Source organism: Cricetulus griseus, chromosome 8 (assembly GCF_003668045.3).
Source record: "Cricetulus griseus strain 17A/GY chromosome 8, alternate assembly CriGri-PICRH-1.0, whole genome shotgun sequence".
Classification (NCBI taxonomy): Eukaryota; Metazoa; Chordata; class Mammalia; order Rodentia; family Cricetidae; genus Cricetulus; species Cricetulus griseus.
Window position 1 is genome coordinate 44,438,834 of NC_048601.1, and position 17,668 is coordinate 44,456,501.

At 46.5% G+C, this 17,668-nt stretch overlaps 1 protein-coding gene across 8 annotated transcripts in view; it reads left to right on the forward strand.

Moving 5' to 3' along the window:
- Positions 1-12,993: 12,993 nt before the first annotated feature.
- Foxp1 (forkhead box P1) overlaps positions 12,994-17,668 on the forward strand; it is a 603,661-nt gene continuing 598,986 nt past the window's right edge. For 2 of the 8 annotated variants that reach the window (XM_027428964.2, XM_027428963.2), the window contains exons 1-2: positions 12,997-13,149; positions 14,968-15,077. The gene's annotated coding sequence lies outside the window, so the exon portion shown is untranslated. Of the gene's footprint in view, positions 13,150-14,967; positions 15,078-17,668 lie in introns of all 8 variants that reach the window. The other 6 variants (XM_027428959.2, XM_035448999.1, XM_027428970.2 and 3 more) reach the window with 5 other exon arrangements.

Sequence of the window (17,668 nt, forward strand, 5' to 3'; positions counted from 1 at the left end):
CTTGGGGAACCACAATATAAATGATACAGACCATTATCATCGCTTGCCCAGAATTCGAACTTCTGAATTCTGACCCAGAAAATCCACAATGTGTTCCCCTGGAGCATAAGATTCCCACTGCCCTGGCACCTGCTAGAGAGAGCAGGGAAGATTTGATTGGCCTCTCCGGCCTTCTGAGACAAGCTTCCAGAAGAGGCTATTTCATGTTGCCTGGAGGAAGGGCTGGTTTATTTGTGCCAGTTGGAGTGTTGTAGGTACGCCAGCCACATAATCTTCATCCCCATTTCTCTCCAGACTCAGAGCTCTTTAGTGCAATACTACAGCTAGCATGCAACTGAGATAGCCTCTCTGCCTGCCTGCCTGCCTCTCTCCCTCCACCCTTATCCTCACCCTCTATCTCCACCCCTCCCTCCCTCAACACCACTCTGCCTCTCTGCCCCTCCTTTCCTCCTCCTTTCTTCCCTCCCCTGCCTCCCAAGTATTTTTGATACCACTTTCTTTTCTGAGTCAGGATTTCCAGGTGTGCTAAGGACATGGATCCTGGTGGCTTGGCTTTTATCTGTAGTTGTGGGTAGATTAACTGTTCGATGGCTTTGTGGTACATTGTGAACCACCTCAACATTATCAACTGTTTGTTCTAGTTAGCCCTAGAATGGCAGGATCCATAGGAGTTTTATTTGGTATCCTTTTGCTGACCTGCTCCATTTATATTAACAATGAACACTTCAAGTTTCTTCTTTAGGAAAAGAATGGGGGTTGGGGAGCACTGGGGAGATGGTTTAGCTGGTAAAATGCTCATCATGCAAGCATGAGGGCCTGAGTTCAATTCCTAGCACCCACATTAAAAGCTTAAAACCAACCAACCAAACAACAAACAAAAAACTAGGTCGTGTATACTTGAAATTCCAGCACTGGGGAGGCAGTGACCGGGGATCTCTGTGACCTACTGTCCAATCAGCCTAGCCTGCTTGCTGAGTTCCAGGTCACAGAGAGATACTGGCTCAAAATAAAGTGAATAGCTCCCCATGAACAGCATCCAAGGTTGACCTCAGGCCTCTGTATGTATGTTCATGTGTATTCCCCCTACAAATGTGTATACACATACCCTACACAGAAAATACTTCATTATAAAATGACATAGTTCAGGCTGGAGAAATGGCTCAGAGATTAAGAGCACTAGCTGCTCTTCCAGAGCTTCTGAGTTCAATTCCCAACAACCATATTGTGGCTCACAACCATCTGTTATGGGATCTGATTCCCTCTCCTGGTGTTCATGAAGACAGGTCACTCATATACATGAAATAAATAAATAAATAATTTTTAAAAAAGACATAGTTCACCAAGACATTCCCTGGGAAGGAATCCCCTTGGAAGGCAAGGGACTTCCATATTTCATTTACGGCCGTTCTCTAGAGTTGTCAGTGGTGGCTGGCACTCAGTAAGCTGCCCTGGATGTTTGCTGAGTGTCTGAGTGACAGTGACATCTATCCTGCTTTTTGGGGGGGTGGTGCTTGGCAGGTGGACTGCTTCTGTGTCTCAGGAGAGGACCTCTCCAAAGTCAAAGATACATTCTATACTAGTGTTAGATGTCATGGTTAGTCAGAGCATTGGAAACAAATTCCTTTTTCCAAGTTGTTCTTTCGGGCTAGCTTAGCCTTCATCTCAACTTTTCCACAAAGGCTCATTAAGATGGCAGCTTCAGTTAGGCAATGTCTGTTGTTCAGCAGTCCCAGAGAGATGGGACCAGTGAGTGAAGGTGAGAGGAGCTGACCCCGCCCGGGAAAATCTGTCCAGTCACTTTTGAAACCTCCAGCCTTGGAACTGAGAATGCCCCAGGCTTCGAAAGGAAAGGGGAACTTCAATCAAAACTTTATAAGAAGCCATACCCTAGTCCAGATTCCATTGGTTGCCACTTCCTGTACTGTATTTTGGTTGTAGATGAAGGCTCACCACACACTGCACTTTGTTTATTAAGTCACAGACTCTCATAAAATCGGCTTCCTCAGGATGGAACCAGCTCTGCTGGCAGGAGTTGCCAAACTGGAAATGGGTTGGTGGCCCATACAGCAGAGGAGCCCACCTCAAAGCTCTGTGCAAACTGCAAACAGCCTCCTCTCCAGCTAGTCTGTTTGCAAAGGAAATGGCCGGGTTACTCAATTACAGATAGAAACAGGCTGGCCGCTGCTCTTCCTGGGAGGGGAAGTGATCAGATAAATACCTTTGGCAAAGACTGGAATGTTGATGGCCAGAGAGACTGCCTGCCTGCCCTGGGTTCCTCTAATGCAGTGGTTCTCACTATAGGGCAGTTTTGACCCTTGCAGGGTATTTGGCCAAGTCTAGAGGTATTTTTGGTTGTTCCACCTGGAGGCAGGTACCAGACCTCTCTCTATATTGCATATGACCCCAAATCCAAAACTTACCTGGCTCCTCAAGGCAATGAACAAGGTTGAAAGTCAGACCTGAGGAAGCTAGCCCAGTTTCAAGGGAATTTCCCTGCTAGAGAGAGGGGGAGGGGGGTCTTCTGTGCCAGCTTTCAGTTCTGAGACAAGTGCCATCAATAATCTTTCCCTCTTCTCTTTCTTTCCTTTTTCCTTCTTTTCTTCCTCTTCTACCTCCTTTTTTCTTCTACATAGAGTCTCACATAGCCTAGGCTTGCTTCAAACTCACTATGTAGCCAAGGCTGGCCTTGAATTCCTAATCTTCCTGATCCTTCCTAAGTTTTGGGACTACAGATCTGTGTTGCTGTGTCTGGCTTGATCTTATCCTTTCATGAAGAATTGGTGAAGGGTATTTGTCTTTCTTTGCCTGGTTAATTTCTCTGAGCATGATGTGAAATAGAATTGAGGAGATGGCTCAGTTGGTCAAGCAAGCATGAGGACCAGAGTTCAATCCCCAGAACAAAATAGCTGGACTTGATGGCACATGCTTGTAAATCTTGGGATTGGGGGGTTGAGAAGGTTGGATCCCTGGGATTCTCTGGCCTGCCAGCCTAGCCTATTTGGTGAGCTCCAGACCGCTGTTTCAAAGAGCAAGGCAGATAGCAAATGAGGAATGACAGCAAGGTGAACATGTATTTGCATGCATATACATGTATGCTTACACACACACACACACACACACACACACACACACACACACACACACACTGTGAATGTTCTGATCCCAGTCTAGGACTCTTCCCAAGTAGGTGTAGAGAAGTTTTCACTGAGAGTGAGGATCCCTGGAATTCAAACCTAGCAGAGCCTTTAGGGAACACACCATGATGCTCTCAGTGTCCTATTCCATCCTCGGGATGCCATCACCAAGGCTAGGATAGGTCTTGGAACTCAGTCATGTTGATGTGCTGGCTAGACACAACTGCAGTTGTCAGTTGTCAGTCAGTAGGTATGGGAGTCAGCAAGTAGCCCAGACTGTACCATTTCTTATTCTCGGGCATTTCCACTAACCTTTTGGTGACTCTATTTCCATCTGTGGAAACAGAGGCCATTAGAGTTCCTGACGTGTAGGAAACTTTGACAATGCTATGACTTCCTGATTTGTCCCTTTGAGTCTTGTCCTTTGTCAAGCTTCCCTTCTGTTTTTATGTACCTCAGCTGGCACCTTCCCAACATTTGGATGTGTAGAGCTGGTAGACTTGGAGAGGCCTCTCTGCCCAGGTGATTCTGATCTACAGGGTCTGAAGGCTTTGCTGAAGAATACTAATGACCTCAGCCTCACGGAGAATTATTTTTGGCTTTATTGAATTGTTGTAGGAAAGGATGCTGGCTACTGTGGCAGAACAATGTAGCCACACAGGGAATCAGGGCCTTTGGGTCTCTTACATTGGAGGTATTGATAGAGTCCATGGGTTCTGCAACTTTGTTGCAGCAGTCACCTGAGAAGCTTCTAAGATTTCTAGTGCTCAGGGCATAAAATCACAAGTCATAGTCTGCGGCATTATCTGCAACTGGCAGGAAGAGCTGCACAACAGATTTGCAGACCACTGTCCCTTAAGAGTCAGAGAATCTCTATGACTCCAACCTGCTGTGATGAAATTGTACATATTCGGTGAGCTGACATCATCTGCAAGGGCTGCTCACTGTCCATCCTTCCAGACAGGGTCCTTGTGCTCTGCATGCTTTTCTAAAGGCTTTCATCTTGGGCTGGGCAAATAGTTCTGCAGGTCAAGTGCTTTCCCTGCTAGCATTAGTACAGCAGTTCAATCCCCAGAACCCACATTAAAGAAACCAGGTCTCATAACATGTGCCCATACCTGAAATTCTAGTATTGGGGAGGTGGAGATAAGCAGATAACTGGAGCTCACTGGCCAGCCAGCCTAACTTACTCAGTGAATTTCAGGCCAGTAAGAAACTCTGTCCTAAGGAATAGCTCCTGAAGTTGTCATCTAACCTCCCTACACACACACACACACACACACACACACACACACACACACACACACACACACACACCACACACACGCCTTCATGTTATGACCTTGTTTATCTTCATTGTGTATCTTCAAGGGCTAGAGTTCCAGGAAGCAGGGACTTAACTTCATGGCTCTTCACCAATTGGACAATAGACAGTAGGCAAACATAGATGCCGGATGTGCATCTAGTGATGTGATTCAGAACGTGGTGTTCGCACATTCCTGTACTATCAGCATGTAGAAGGTAGAGGCAGGAGGATGGTGAGTTTGAGGCTAGCCTGGGCTGCATAGCAAGACTCGCAAAACTGTTTTATAGATGACCTTCCTCGACAGGGTAATTGGAATGACTTATTCCTTTCTGGGAAGGAACTTATGAATATTGAAATGTATTTTTCATGTTTTTCCTCATTTGGCTATTTTCACCTTATTCATTTAAGGAACAAATCTTGTCACACTAAATGAACATGATTAGTTGATTCCCCAAAACATGGGCATCCTAAACAGAGGATGTATACTCTGTGGCTTATATTAACCAGGCTCAGTTAAAATCTGAAAACTGATAAATATTTAGGTAAAAATCTGGATTTTTATGTCTCTCTTTAAAGACTCAAGACTCTTCCTGCCCTGGGCTTTCTTTCTGGATGACAGTAGTCACCAGCGCTTGTCTCTTTTTTGTTGGTGCCCTGAGTACTCAAATTTTCCAGTCCCGACTCCTTCAGGAACATTAGGCACCCGACTGTCAGGGTTTCCTGTACATGTTGAACACCAGTGCTGGCCTTCCAGTGATCTATAGGGACATCATACCCCTTCTCCATATATATGAAATCCTATTGCTATTTCTTTTCTTGTTGAAGACATCTCAACCTTGGGAGGGGTGAATCTTGTGTCTTTCCCCTAAAGTGCCTCCTTCCTCTGCCCTTAGGACCCACTATGAGATGCTCCAGGTATCCCTATCCCTTCTGCAGGACACACTGGCCCTTCTCAAAGGCTTGTTTTCTTTCATTGGTAAAGGGTGTTTAGAGACCAAGCTTGGGCTGTGAGGGTGTGGTTGCTTCTGGCTTGTGCCAGTGGACATAACTAGAAAGTGCGTGTATTTCAACTCCCCTGTGCCTATATATCTGGGCTGATTTCTGCATCTCTTTATCTTGGGACTGTCAATTTTAAGAACACTGTCCACAATAAATACCTTCCATTCCAGTCCAATACCACGGGATTCGGCCTTTGGCAAATCAGATTTTGATGTTTGTAACGTTTTTTGTTTTTCTTTTTTTAAATTATAGGTCAAGAATACCTCCAGGGGAGGGGGAAATGAGGAAGCGTCCCTGCATAATTATTTTGTAGACATTACTTAAATAACAGCAACAAACAATCCCATGTTCAGATGTTCTAACCAATAAATACATTGGCTCATCACCTGTCCCTCCTAAACTCCTCTAGCACTTGGAACATATGGCCTTGCCTTTCCCTGAAGGTGGGCAGACCTGCCTGCTTCTTTTCCACAAACACATTCTGTCTCCAGCCTTCTCACAATGCCTATTGTAATGCTGAGCTGGCACTTGTGTCTCGGAAATATAAGCCAAGACACTTCTCTGAGATTACCATCAGAACTTTGCTCGACATGCAAAATCTTATTTTGAATTCAGATACACAATTACTCACCCTGACTTAATTACACTGCCTTAGGATAGTATTAAAACAATGGTTTTAATTATTTTTCGGGGGGTTTAACAATAGTAACCTGTTGTCTTGTTAGGAGAGTGAACTGCCTGTCTTGGAGAATTTCATAGATTAAAAACCCACCATGATCTGGGGTGGGGTGCGTGGTTGGGTGGAGCTTGCCTGTTACTCTTTCATGTTTATTCAGGAAGCAATGTACCTGGCTGTGGCCCTTCTGCCCCTCATTATGCTTGCTGTAGACCCAGTCATTCTTAGAGGTGTTTCTATCAACTGTTTAGAGAAGTGAAAAAGAGAGCTGGATGGCTCCTGGGTTGCTGGAGGCGTGACCCTTTGGTGGTTTGGAAAACATTCTGAGTTTTAAACAGCAACACCTATAATTATGGAGGCGTCATCCCTTCCATAAAAAAGAAAACAAAACAAAGACAGCAAAGCCCTTCTGCTAACAAGGTGTAGTCATAGCATGCATGTGTTCACCCTTTCCAAAACCTGCCTGGCATTTGTTTCAGGCCTGGTGGGGGATATCTTCCATCTTTCTCTGGGCTCTCATAAAACAATACAAAGGTAAACAATCGGAGGGCAATTAGCAGGCTCTTTGGGGTAACAGGAGAGAGAAGTCACCCTGTTATTAATGTCAAAGGAATTAATCATGGTTTACATAGGTGATTTAGTAGCTTAACTTTGCAAGTGCTTGAAAAACAAGAAACAGACCAAGTTTTACCAAAGAAGCCTGTTTGGAGAATCAGGCAGGGCACATACAGCTTACAAAACTATCTGCTGAGATGGGAGCTGTCATAAAAGGGGTCATGAGTCCTCTGCTTGAATCTGCATGAGGCTTAGCTGGAGTTCGGTTTCAAATGAAGCTTTTGATTTGGAAGGTTAGAGGTGGCTTCTGAGATTCTGCTTTTTCCCTCAGTCAGCAAGTTTTTCAATGTATGGTCTCCAACTCACAATCCTCCTGCCTTGTCTTACTGAGTGTGAGGTTACAAATGTGACCTATCAAGCCTTGCACTCTGTGTGTGTGTGTGTGTGTGTGTGTGTGTGTGTGTGTGTGTGTGTGTGTGTGCCTGTACTTGTGTGTGCCAGACTCCAGGCGGATGGTGGGTGTCTTCCTCACTTACATCTGTATTTTTTTTTTTGTCAAGGTTTTTTATTGAACCTGGGCCTCATTGATTTGACCAGAATCCCAGAGGCTTTCTTATTCTCCCCTACCCCAATACTGAGGTTATCAGCGCATACCTGGCTTTTTTCATGGATGCTGAGGATAGAACTCAGGTTCCCATGCTTGCACATCAGGCAGTTTCCTGACTGAACCCTCTCCTTAGCCTCATCTGCATTTAAAAACACATATTTAGAAAATCTTTGATTTTAAACTATGGGCATGCGTGTGTGTGTGTGTGTGTGTGAGAGAGAGAGAGAGAGAGAGAGAGAGAGAGAGAGAGAGAGAGAGAGAGAGACAGACAGACAGACAGAGACAGACACAGAGACAGACACAGAGAGAGAGAGAGAGAGAGAGAGACAGAGACAGAAAGCTCATGCATATGAATGCAGTGCCAGTGGAGGCCAGAAAAGGACGTCAGAGTCTCTGAAGCTGGAGTTACAGGCAGTTGTGAACTGCCTAAGGTTGGTACTGGAAACCAAGCTAGGGTCCTCTGTAAAAGTAGCATGTGCTCAACTGCTAAACCATTTCTCCTGTCCTGTTGTGCTCTGCTCTTCTAGTATACTTTGAAGTGATGTTCCAGCTGCAAGAAAGTATGCCTCATTTTGCAGAGCAAGGCTGTATTGATCCTTTTAGCACCCGTAGTTGATGAATGCTACAGGTTGAGCCACCTCCCTTTACGTACCTCTAAGACCACAGACATTGTATTGTGAGTCCTGATGGATGAGACATTGGAGAATAAAGGTTTGTGACAGAAGTCTGTGCATCCCTGCTGTGCAGTGCAGTGCATAGGGATGATAAACCAACTGGTCCCCCAGGGCAAAGGTCTGTACATAATAATCCAGTAATGGGCAAGCCCCCATTCACAAGCACTAACTTAGAGAAGCATAAACATATTTACAGAACATATTTATTTGTCTACAGAATTGTGCTTCTGAGATAGTGAGAAATAATTCTTTTGTGAGGATCTAGGGCTGTGCAAGCATGAAGGCCTGAGTTTGATCCCCAGAACACATATTTTTAAAAAAGCCCCAGCATTCGGGAGGCAGAGGCAGGCAGACCTCTGAGTCTGAGGCCAGCCTCGTCTAAAGAGTGACAGCCAGGGCTACACAGAGAAACACTGTCTTGAGAAATCAAAAAATCCAGGGCTAGCTGGGAAGATAACTCCCTGCTTTCTTGGCAAGAATAAGCACCAGCACTCAAATTCCTGACAGCCACATAAAAGCTGCGAATAGCTGCCCATGCCTGTCACCCCAGGGTAGGGGACAGAGATAGGTAAATCTAGAGAGCTGGTTAGACAGCCAGCCTATCTGAAGCACACGTGAGGGTTGGGAGTGAAGCTGGGTAGTAAGGCAATGTTAGGGGAAGACAGCCAACTCTGGCTTCCACATGGGTGAGCATGAGCCTGGCCATCCATATACACAGATTCATGCACCATATATACATCCTATTCCCCCCAAGTTGGATATGATGGATACCTGGGGCTCACTGAAGCCAATGAGAGATCTGCTTCAAAAAACAAGGTGGACAGCTTCTGAGGGACACCGATAGAGGTTGACCTGTGGCCCCGCATGTATGTACGCGCTCACACACACACACACACACACACACACACACACACACACACACACACACCAGAGAAGGGGGGGGGTCTCTGTGTGTGTCACCAGATGAGAAGTTAAACCTCTTCAGCTAGCTGTAGGGAACACCCCTGTGATCAGGGTCCATCATATTCCCTGACTCGCTTTCCTGGGCTCTGAACTTTCTCTCTTTGCCTAGTAATGCTATATATGGACTGATAGGGACATCAAGGCACAGAGAGTGGCTCCATTCTCTTAACACACAGTGGAGCACATGCTGGTCACCAGCCAGTTTCATCTTGGAAGGAAACAGTTTTAGCCCCAGGAGAAGAGTCCATACATGCTTCATCTCCCTTGGGAAAAAGGCTGAGGAGGAGGAGAAGGAAGAGGAGGAGGAGGAAGAAGAGGAGGAGGAGGAGGAACCTAGACTTAAACATGACTCATTGTGGCCTCAAGTTTCTCCACCATCTGTAAAGGGTGGGTGTTTGTGGGGTACCAGGACATCTGCTTAACATACAATGTCTTGGTACTTTAGTTAGGTGGGACTGTCATGAAGAAAGACAATAAGTGGTGTCTGGCTTCTAACCCTGGCCAGACCACTGCCAGTTATTTGGCCTTGGAGAATGGCTTTCATGCCCTAGTCTGACCTTGCCACCTGCAGTTCGTGGTGCTGGGACATACACACCATTTTCCCACTGTGGGAATGCTAACATCAACTTGCATAGCATATTGACAACCATATTCCCTTCCAGTCACTATCCCATCCTTCAGATTGTCAAAAGGGGTGGGGCTGGATTTCCAGTGATGACAGCTGAACACTCTTGTCACATATTTTCTTTTGAAGTTCACTTTTTAATTTTTCTTTTGAAACACAAAGAGCAATTGGCGATTTTCTTTCCACTGTGCTTATATTTAATGTAGGGGGAGAGATACAGGTTTCGCACACAATGTAACAGAAAAATAAAGAGATAGTTGAAGTAAATGAAAATATTTATGACAATTAGTGTATTAGCTGCACTCCTGTGGACGCAGTATGTTATTTGTGAGTTATAACAAACTCAGGAATGTACAAACACTAAATCTTGTGAATCTATTTTACTTTCTAACTGTAAACTTACCAGAACATTCAGACCTCATAAGTGGCAAATGTCCAGTCTCCCTGTTCCTGAATTGTGCATATGTGCATTGGCACAGTATTTGGAGAATGAATTCCATGTTTGGTTTAACAGTATGTGGCAGGGCAGGAACACATACTAATACCTCTAGGGAAACACTGGCTTTGGTTAACTTTAATTAGCTAATTGTACACCCCACTACTTAATATATAAGGAAATGAGGACAAGCACCCTTGCTTTGGTGTAATTAAAACTAAAATGATGTCAGCAGCAGGTCTAAAAAGGGATTTCTATTTGTTTTATCACCAAAAGGTGGCGTCCTACCCCCATGCCCTTTATTTAAACACACACACACACACACACACACACACACACACACACACACAAAAGCCTTCTTGCTTTAATTTAACAAAAAGAAACTTCCAGTTGATTACTGATAAAGAAATTAGAACCCTGTTCCCTGTGAACGTGATGTGCCAGTGTTCAAAATGGACAGTGTGTTAAGCCCTAGTCAAGTGTTCCTGTAATGTAAACCAAATGGGCGTGGGGGTCTCCAAATAAGTCTGCACATCAGACAGGACCGTATCCCAAAACAGTGCCATATATCATGGGATTTACAGCCAGGATTTCGTTTTGTCTGCAAAACGTGTTGCCAATCTGTCTGTAGCCTCATCTTGTAAGTGAAGGTAGAATTTAAGACAGTTAAAATTCAGACCAAGATCAGTAGCAAGCTAAGGATTTCACTGTTGGGGGGGGAGCACCCCTCAAAACAACACAAACCATGGCTGAATCTGATAAACAAGATCACAGTAGTAATTGTTCTCTAAGGACTATGCAGAGAAATGTCCTATTTCAATAAACTGCTGTTTCCCTGGAGTTACAATTGTACAACCAGCTATATACCATGAATAAGTTATATTTGGCAGGATCATCATAGAAATTAAAACTAGTGTTTTCCCCCCAAAGACTGGCTACTCTGTAGATTTCTAGTTAACTCCATGTGAATTCCAAATATGGACTTTCCATGGATGTTCAAGGTTTTGTGAGATTATCAACTAATTTGTCACAAACCTTTTAGATCACAGCCTAGGCCATAGCAAGCATTCAATAAATATCAGATGTTATTACTGTCAGCAGTGGCCTGTAAGAGTACAGAAGGCAGGAACTTACTATATTTGTGTATTTTAAAGTACTTACTAGATGGTTTGGAATATTATAGTAAGATGTATTCATGTCCTAACAAAGAAAACATAGACCTTTTATAGAACAAAAAATACATTTCTTTTATAGAACGCAAAAATACATTTCACGTATGTAGTTTCTAGTATTAAAAATGGGGTGGCCTGTCTTGTTTGCTTGCCATAGAGTGTTTTACAGCATGAATTCCACCAGGCTGTATTATTCAGCCCACACTACTTTTCTCTGGCAATGCCAGTGAATGGTTTTTTTTGTTAATTCTTCTACTTTCCAAACATAGGATATAAATTTAAATGATAGTCTCACCTCATTTCAATTCAGTTTTACATTCTGCAAATGAACATTTAATATTTGTCAAAAGACATTATCCAGGAGAATCTATTATAACGGAGTAAGAGTATTATTTATATCTGTGTTATTCTCAAGATGCAAACGGCAGTAAGCAAGCCTCAGCTCCCTAAGCGCTTTGGAGGAGACCCCAAAATAATCTCTGTTCACTAGAAGCCACAGAGGTCCGGTTTCTAAGACCCGCGCTGAAAACAGAATCAGCTTCCCTGCCTATTTATATTGCTAAAAGTGCTTTTTGTCTTATGTACTTTTATTTATATTTCAAAAACATTTCATCTGGGCTCGTTTGGGTACTTATTTAAATTCACACACTCAAACAAACTTCATTACAGCAAAAAGAAAAAAAAATCTCACCTTCCCAAAGAATTGCACAAAGCTTTTTTCTCACGTGACTGATGTTCGAGAGAGCAGGTAATTTGTGTTAAACAAGTGATTGACATGCTAGCCCCCGGGTGTTTTCTTAAGAGGAACCGTGGCGAAAACACAGTTCTCCTTGCAGCCACTTTCCCCCCAAGTGGACCTGGCGACAGGGACAACATTCCTGCAGAGACTGACAAGGCCTGAGGGAGTAAGTTCTTGCTCTCATCACTCTCTCCCGATTCCGCGATGCAGGGGAAAATCCCCCTGGCTGGAGGGGTTTCTGTTTCCTTGCAATCAGGGGTTTGTCCTTCAGCTGAACTTTCACCTTCCGAACTCGCCTTCTTTCATTGGACAAAGTGCAGAAGGAAAGGGGAGAGACCGAGGGAGGACCCGAGAGCAGGCGTGGGGCTGGAACGCCGCCCCTGCCGCCCTCCGCTCCAACTGTCACCCAGGCGAAGCACTTTCACTTTTAACTGGAGGAAACTCCATCTCCGCCTGTCCTCTCCCCTCCTGGATTTTGGAGCTCAGATCTTAGCGGAACCTCCCTGGCATTCCCCTCTGCGTCCCTAGTTGCTGACACTCCTCCTCTCCATTTCCCTGGGTCTGCATGGGTCCCTCTCCTCTTCTCCTGAGGGGACCCCTTCACCCCCCAGGCCCCTCATTTTCCAGCTCTTTCAATCCAGTCTCCCTTTGCCTGGGAACTGTTGTGGCGTTCCCGTCCCGGGTTTCGGGGCTCTGCCTCCCTCTCCTCTTCCCCTCCCCACGTCCCTCACTTGGCAATTGCGATTCTTTTTTTTTTTTTTTTTTCTTCTGCGAGCCCTGTTGTTTACCCAGCAGGTGGATGTGACGTCAGAGACGCACAACAGCAAAAAATAACAACATCTCCCTCCGCGACGCGATGGCCTCTCGCGCGCGCCTTATTTATTTATTTGTTCCGGGATGCCGCGGGGAGGGGGCAGGCGACCCAAGGGCGGCGTAGAGAGGTGTAGGTCGCTCTCGGGGGGTCGCGGGGGCCTCGGGAGTGAGCATGGCGGGGTTTGGACCCGGCTGGGGGCTGGGGCGGGTTGGGGGCGCCTCGCGGCTGCAACGCTGGCGCGACTCGGGAACGAGTCCCAAGCGGAGGAATCTATTGTTATTTATTGTGTGGCAGCTGCACGCTGTGCTCGCGGCCCGGCCCTCGCCCGCGAGTGCGTGTGTGCGCGCGTGAGTGTGTGAGCGGGGGGCGCGCGCGCGGGCGGGAGTGGGCGCGCGCGGGGAAAGGCCCCGAAAACACCTTAGTTTGCACCGAGAGACCATTTGCCGCGGGTGAGTTCGTATTTTTCCATTTCTGCTCCACTTTTTTTTCCCCAAGCCGCCTCCTGCCTTGTTTCCGCCACTTTAAACAACAACAACAACCAGCACCAAAAAAAAAAAAAAAAAAAAAAAAAAAAAAGGAAAAAAAAAAAGAAAAAAAAGATACAGAAAAAATTTCCTACTTTTCATCTCCAGGCTCCACGTGCATCTCCCCCAACCCTCTGTTCTTGACTCGCTCCCGAATCGGGGCCCAGGATCTGCGTGGGTGGGGGCCGCGCGCGGGCGCCGGTTTGGAGGAAGCGCGGGAGGCGCCCGCACCCTTGGGTTCATTTGCATAAGTCACTGTGGGGTGCGGTGGTGACCGCACGGACAAGCTCGTCTCCCCCTTGGCCCCTCGCGCCCCTGCGCTCGCTCACACCGCTCGGGTACAGCGATCAATAAGCCCAGGCCGCCTGTCGCAACTTTGAGTGCCCAGCGTCAGCGTTTGGTGGCCGCCTGGTACGGGTACCCGGAACCCGGCCGCGGTTGGCGGGGGCGTGCGGCATCCTCTCCCGAGCTCAAAGTTTGAACTTGGAGCAAACTTTTCCCCTGCTATCCAAGGGTGCGTGCCCCTTCTGTACCCCGGGCTGCCCGGCGAATGCTGGAGGGCTGAGCAGGGACGCCTGCGCCCTGGGCCCGGTGCTTGGCGACATCCCTGTAGCCACGCGTGTTTTGGTCCGAACTCAGCCGTGTGGATGCTCTCTAGCTAACCCCTGGGAGCCCAGAAAACTCATACACACACCCGCGCACCCTCTGCCAGACACGCACCCCACGCGCGTTCGGCCCCCGCTTGTCAGAGACGGCGCCCGCGGCAGCCGTAGCCGAATCGCGGGTGGGCATGGGGACAGGGCACGTCTCGAGGACCCTCGGCGCCCGTACTTTGGATCCCCCGCCACCATACACTTTCGCTTCTGACTCCTGCGCCTCTTAAGCTCAGGGATCTGTCCTGCTACACGCGCGTGCCACCGCGTCCCTCCGGCCCTGTCCCGGCCACCGATGGCTCTCCGTTTCTCGCCTGTGCGCAGCTTTCCTCCCGTGCTCTCGGCACTCGGTTCTTGTCCCCCGGAGACGTCTCTCCGGAGCCGACGAGACGAGGCGGCGCGCGCTTCGGGTGGGGACCGAGGCGGTGGCGGCGGCGCCGGGAGCCGAGGAGTTTGCCAGCTGCCGCAGGGTCGTGGTCATCTGCTGCCTCCGCCTTCCCTCGCCCCCGCCTCCCGCGCTCCCCCCCCTCCCGCCGCTCTCGGAAACTTTGATTCCTTGTCCCCCTCCCCACCTGTTGTGAGCTCCGCCTCAGTCCCCGGAGACTGGCGGTGACACACACGGGCGCCAGGGAGCTCCGAGCCCAGAAACAAAGTCGCATGCCCCCCCCCCCTCCGTGTTTGCTTGGAAATTGCTGCCTGCAGCACCCCCATTCCCGCGCAGCTCCCGCCCCCTGGGAGCCTTAAGGACTAAATAAACAGTTGTAACTCCAAACCTTGCGCCTGCCATCGCAGCCCTATCCCACCCCTTTCCCCCGGTTCTGCCCCTCCTTTTTTGTTGTTGCAACTTTGTAAGATCCCGGGAAGGTGCTGAGACTAAGGCTCAGGCCGCGCTCCGGGTCTCCGGATCCCTGCAGGGATTCCCGGCCGCGCATCCTCCTCCCCTGTCCCCGAGCGCTTGGAGGTTGCCTCCTCTATCTCTGGTCTCGCCCCCTTCCGCCTAATCACCTCGTCCCCTTCGATCCCCCCCACCCCGAAACCTTCACGGAAGGAAGACTTGCTGAGGGTCGTCCCGGTCTCTTGTCGGTCACAGACCCCGAAAGTTTGCCCCAGGAGGACGGCGCGCGGCGGGCGAACGGGCGAGGGGCAGCGGCGGCGCGGAGAAGCGTGGAGCTGCCGGCGCCTCCTCCCCAGACTCGGTGGGTAAGTCGAGGCGGCCGTGGCAGGCGTGCGGGCGGGGGGAAGCGGGGAAGCCGAGGCGCTGTACCAACCAGCCTGGGCAACCAGATCGCTGTGACCAGCCACGGGGAGCAAGGAATGTGTCCATCAGGCTGGGACCTGCTTTCTCCCTTTTCTATCACTTTCTTCCCTGAATCCGATATCAAAGTTAGCGTGGAATGTGAAGTGTAAAATGGTGACATCCCTTGCTCTCAGCCCGCTCCCCCCTTATAACTATTAATTATTTCCAAGCCATTGTGTCCAATACTCTAGCTGGGCTGATTTCAGTGTATTGATTTAGGCTAGGCTCATCCTACGCTTTCATCTTAATTTATTTTCTTATTGCTTGACTAGAGGACCCAAAATGAAACTTATTCCTTCCTTTTTCTGTCCCCCCCCCCACCAGCCCCTTCATCTGGGTGGTTTAAGTAGAATAATGAAATTAATATGAACACTTCATTTGAGCTTCTTCAGCACACTGCTGAGGGCTCAGGATTGCTCTCACGGCAGGCTCCAGGTATTTTCCAGGATCAGATTTCTTATTCTGTCTCTCCTCTTTAAGCAAGAAGGCTGCGGGAACATTTTGGGAGCCCTATGCACTTCACCTTCCTTGGGCCATAGCCTGGAAGAACTTACAAAATAGCTAAGCTGAGAAAAACACCCAAGGATATCTAAGGAATTTTTTTCTGTTCCTGAAAATGTTTTGGAGTATCCTAAATTCTTGCCTTTCTTGCACTCTTATTTTTTCACAGTGAGAATGAGTTTTGGGGCTAGCTTGATGAGAATTTGATGAGGGCTAGTAAGACTTGAGGTGGTTTCTATCCAGGGTTTGCTTGCTTAAGGAGGCAGCTAGGTTCTTGCTATTTTCTACTTCAGGTCTTTTTCAAGAATTCCATTCTAGTTTTGATTGTGAATTACCCATCTCTTTTGAGTCTGGAAAAAAAGAAAAAAAATGGGTCCCCCCATTCTTTCAAATGCCTCATAATTAAAGAGTATTAAAAGTATAAATGAAACTCAACCACTTACCATTCAAAAAGTGTCAACTAAAATCTTAGTGCAAAGGGGGGAAAGGGTTAGCATCTTGCCAGTGGCTGCAACTCCCTTACTCTCCCCCATTTTGGATTAGGCATTGTATGGGGGGGGGATTCACTTTTTTCTTTTTTTCTTCTTTCTTTCTTTCTTTCTTTTTTTTTTTTTTTTTGAAAAGTAAAGTAAACAGCCTCCAACTGCTGAACCTTGACAACCCAAATTAAGGAAGCAGGGGAGATCAAACAGAGCTGCTGCTGGGCTGTTGTCAGGGACTGCTGTAAGGGAGAACCCAGCAAGGCTATATGTTCACTTATGCAGAAATGGACCATTGCAAATGCTTATCTTTATTGTGCAAGTGAAGCCTCACTTGGAAGGAAATACCCAGCCTCTGGGTTGCATCTGAGTTCCTATGGATGCTGAATTGCTAAACAAGTTACTATTTTGTAATACATTTTCTTTATTTAGGAGAGCACATCCCAAAAGGTATCCAAAGAATATTAAGTCATCTGAATTCTGTCTTGCTGGCTAACCAGAACCTCACCATGGAATTCTTTTTTACCAGCATTAGACTCCCACACCAGTTAGATAACATTTTCTCACTTCCAGTTTAGAAGCTTTGCCTTCTCAGGGAAGCCAGGGTTTTATATGTGAGGGTTTAAGTGTGCTGTGTAGTTAAAAACAAAAAAGGAGAAACCCAAGTGATGAAGCCCACTCTCGGAATTTAAAAAAGAGGAGAGAGCCTTCTCTAGATTACACATGACCTCTTTTTTTTTTTTTTTTTTTTTTTGATTGACATTCAATATGACCAGCTGCTACTCTATTCAGGTTCTTTGTAACTTGGCCTCCCTTGTTGTCTAGGAAATTTTAACTACTTTACATTTTTAAGGAAAGTAGTAACAGTAACTACTTTAGCGTTTTATTTTCAGGGTTTATCAAAGTAAAACGAACTATCAGCTATTCAAAGTAGCTGTCAAATGCAGGGGTTTACATTGCTGGAGATGTCTTCAAGATACTATGTTTATATTTAAATTCTGAAGTGTAAACCATGTAATACTTTTTTTCTAGTTACTATCTCCAAATTAAATACCATCTTTAAGTAGAACAAAGTAGGAAATAGGATAAGTAAACATATACAGAAGAATAAAAATCATTGTCATTTAAGACTTGTATTTTTAATTAACTAGTGCCTGTCACATAGTGACTACTTTGCTTTTTTTTTTTTTTTTTTTTTTTAATAAGCGAGAGTTTCATAACCATGGTACACAACATGTTTCAAAGTCTGGCGCTTTTATTGGGGATACCTTTATTGTATAATTAAGCAATGTGGGTTAAACATACACATGGATGCTGTTAGGCAATTTTCTGCGTATATCATGTTTTTAAAAAGCTGTAAATATTTTCTAGTAAAATCATTTGTACCAACAATAGCAGAAGTTAATCAAGTTAATATTGGGCCTAAGCATTTTTATTTTCCCTGTGACTAAGGTTTTCCTTACTTCTCTCCAGACCCCTGACTTTGTACATTTGCATTCTTATGCTCTGTGGAA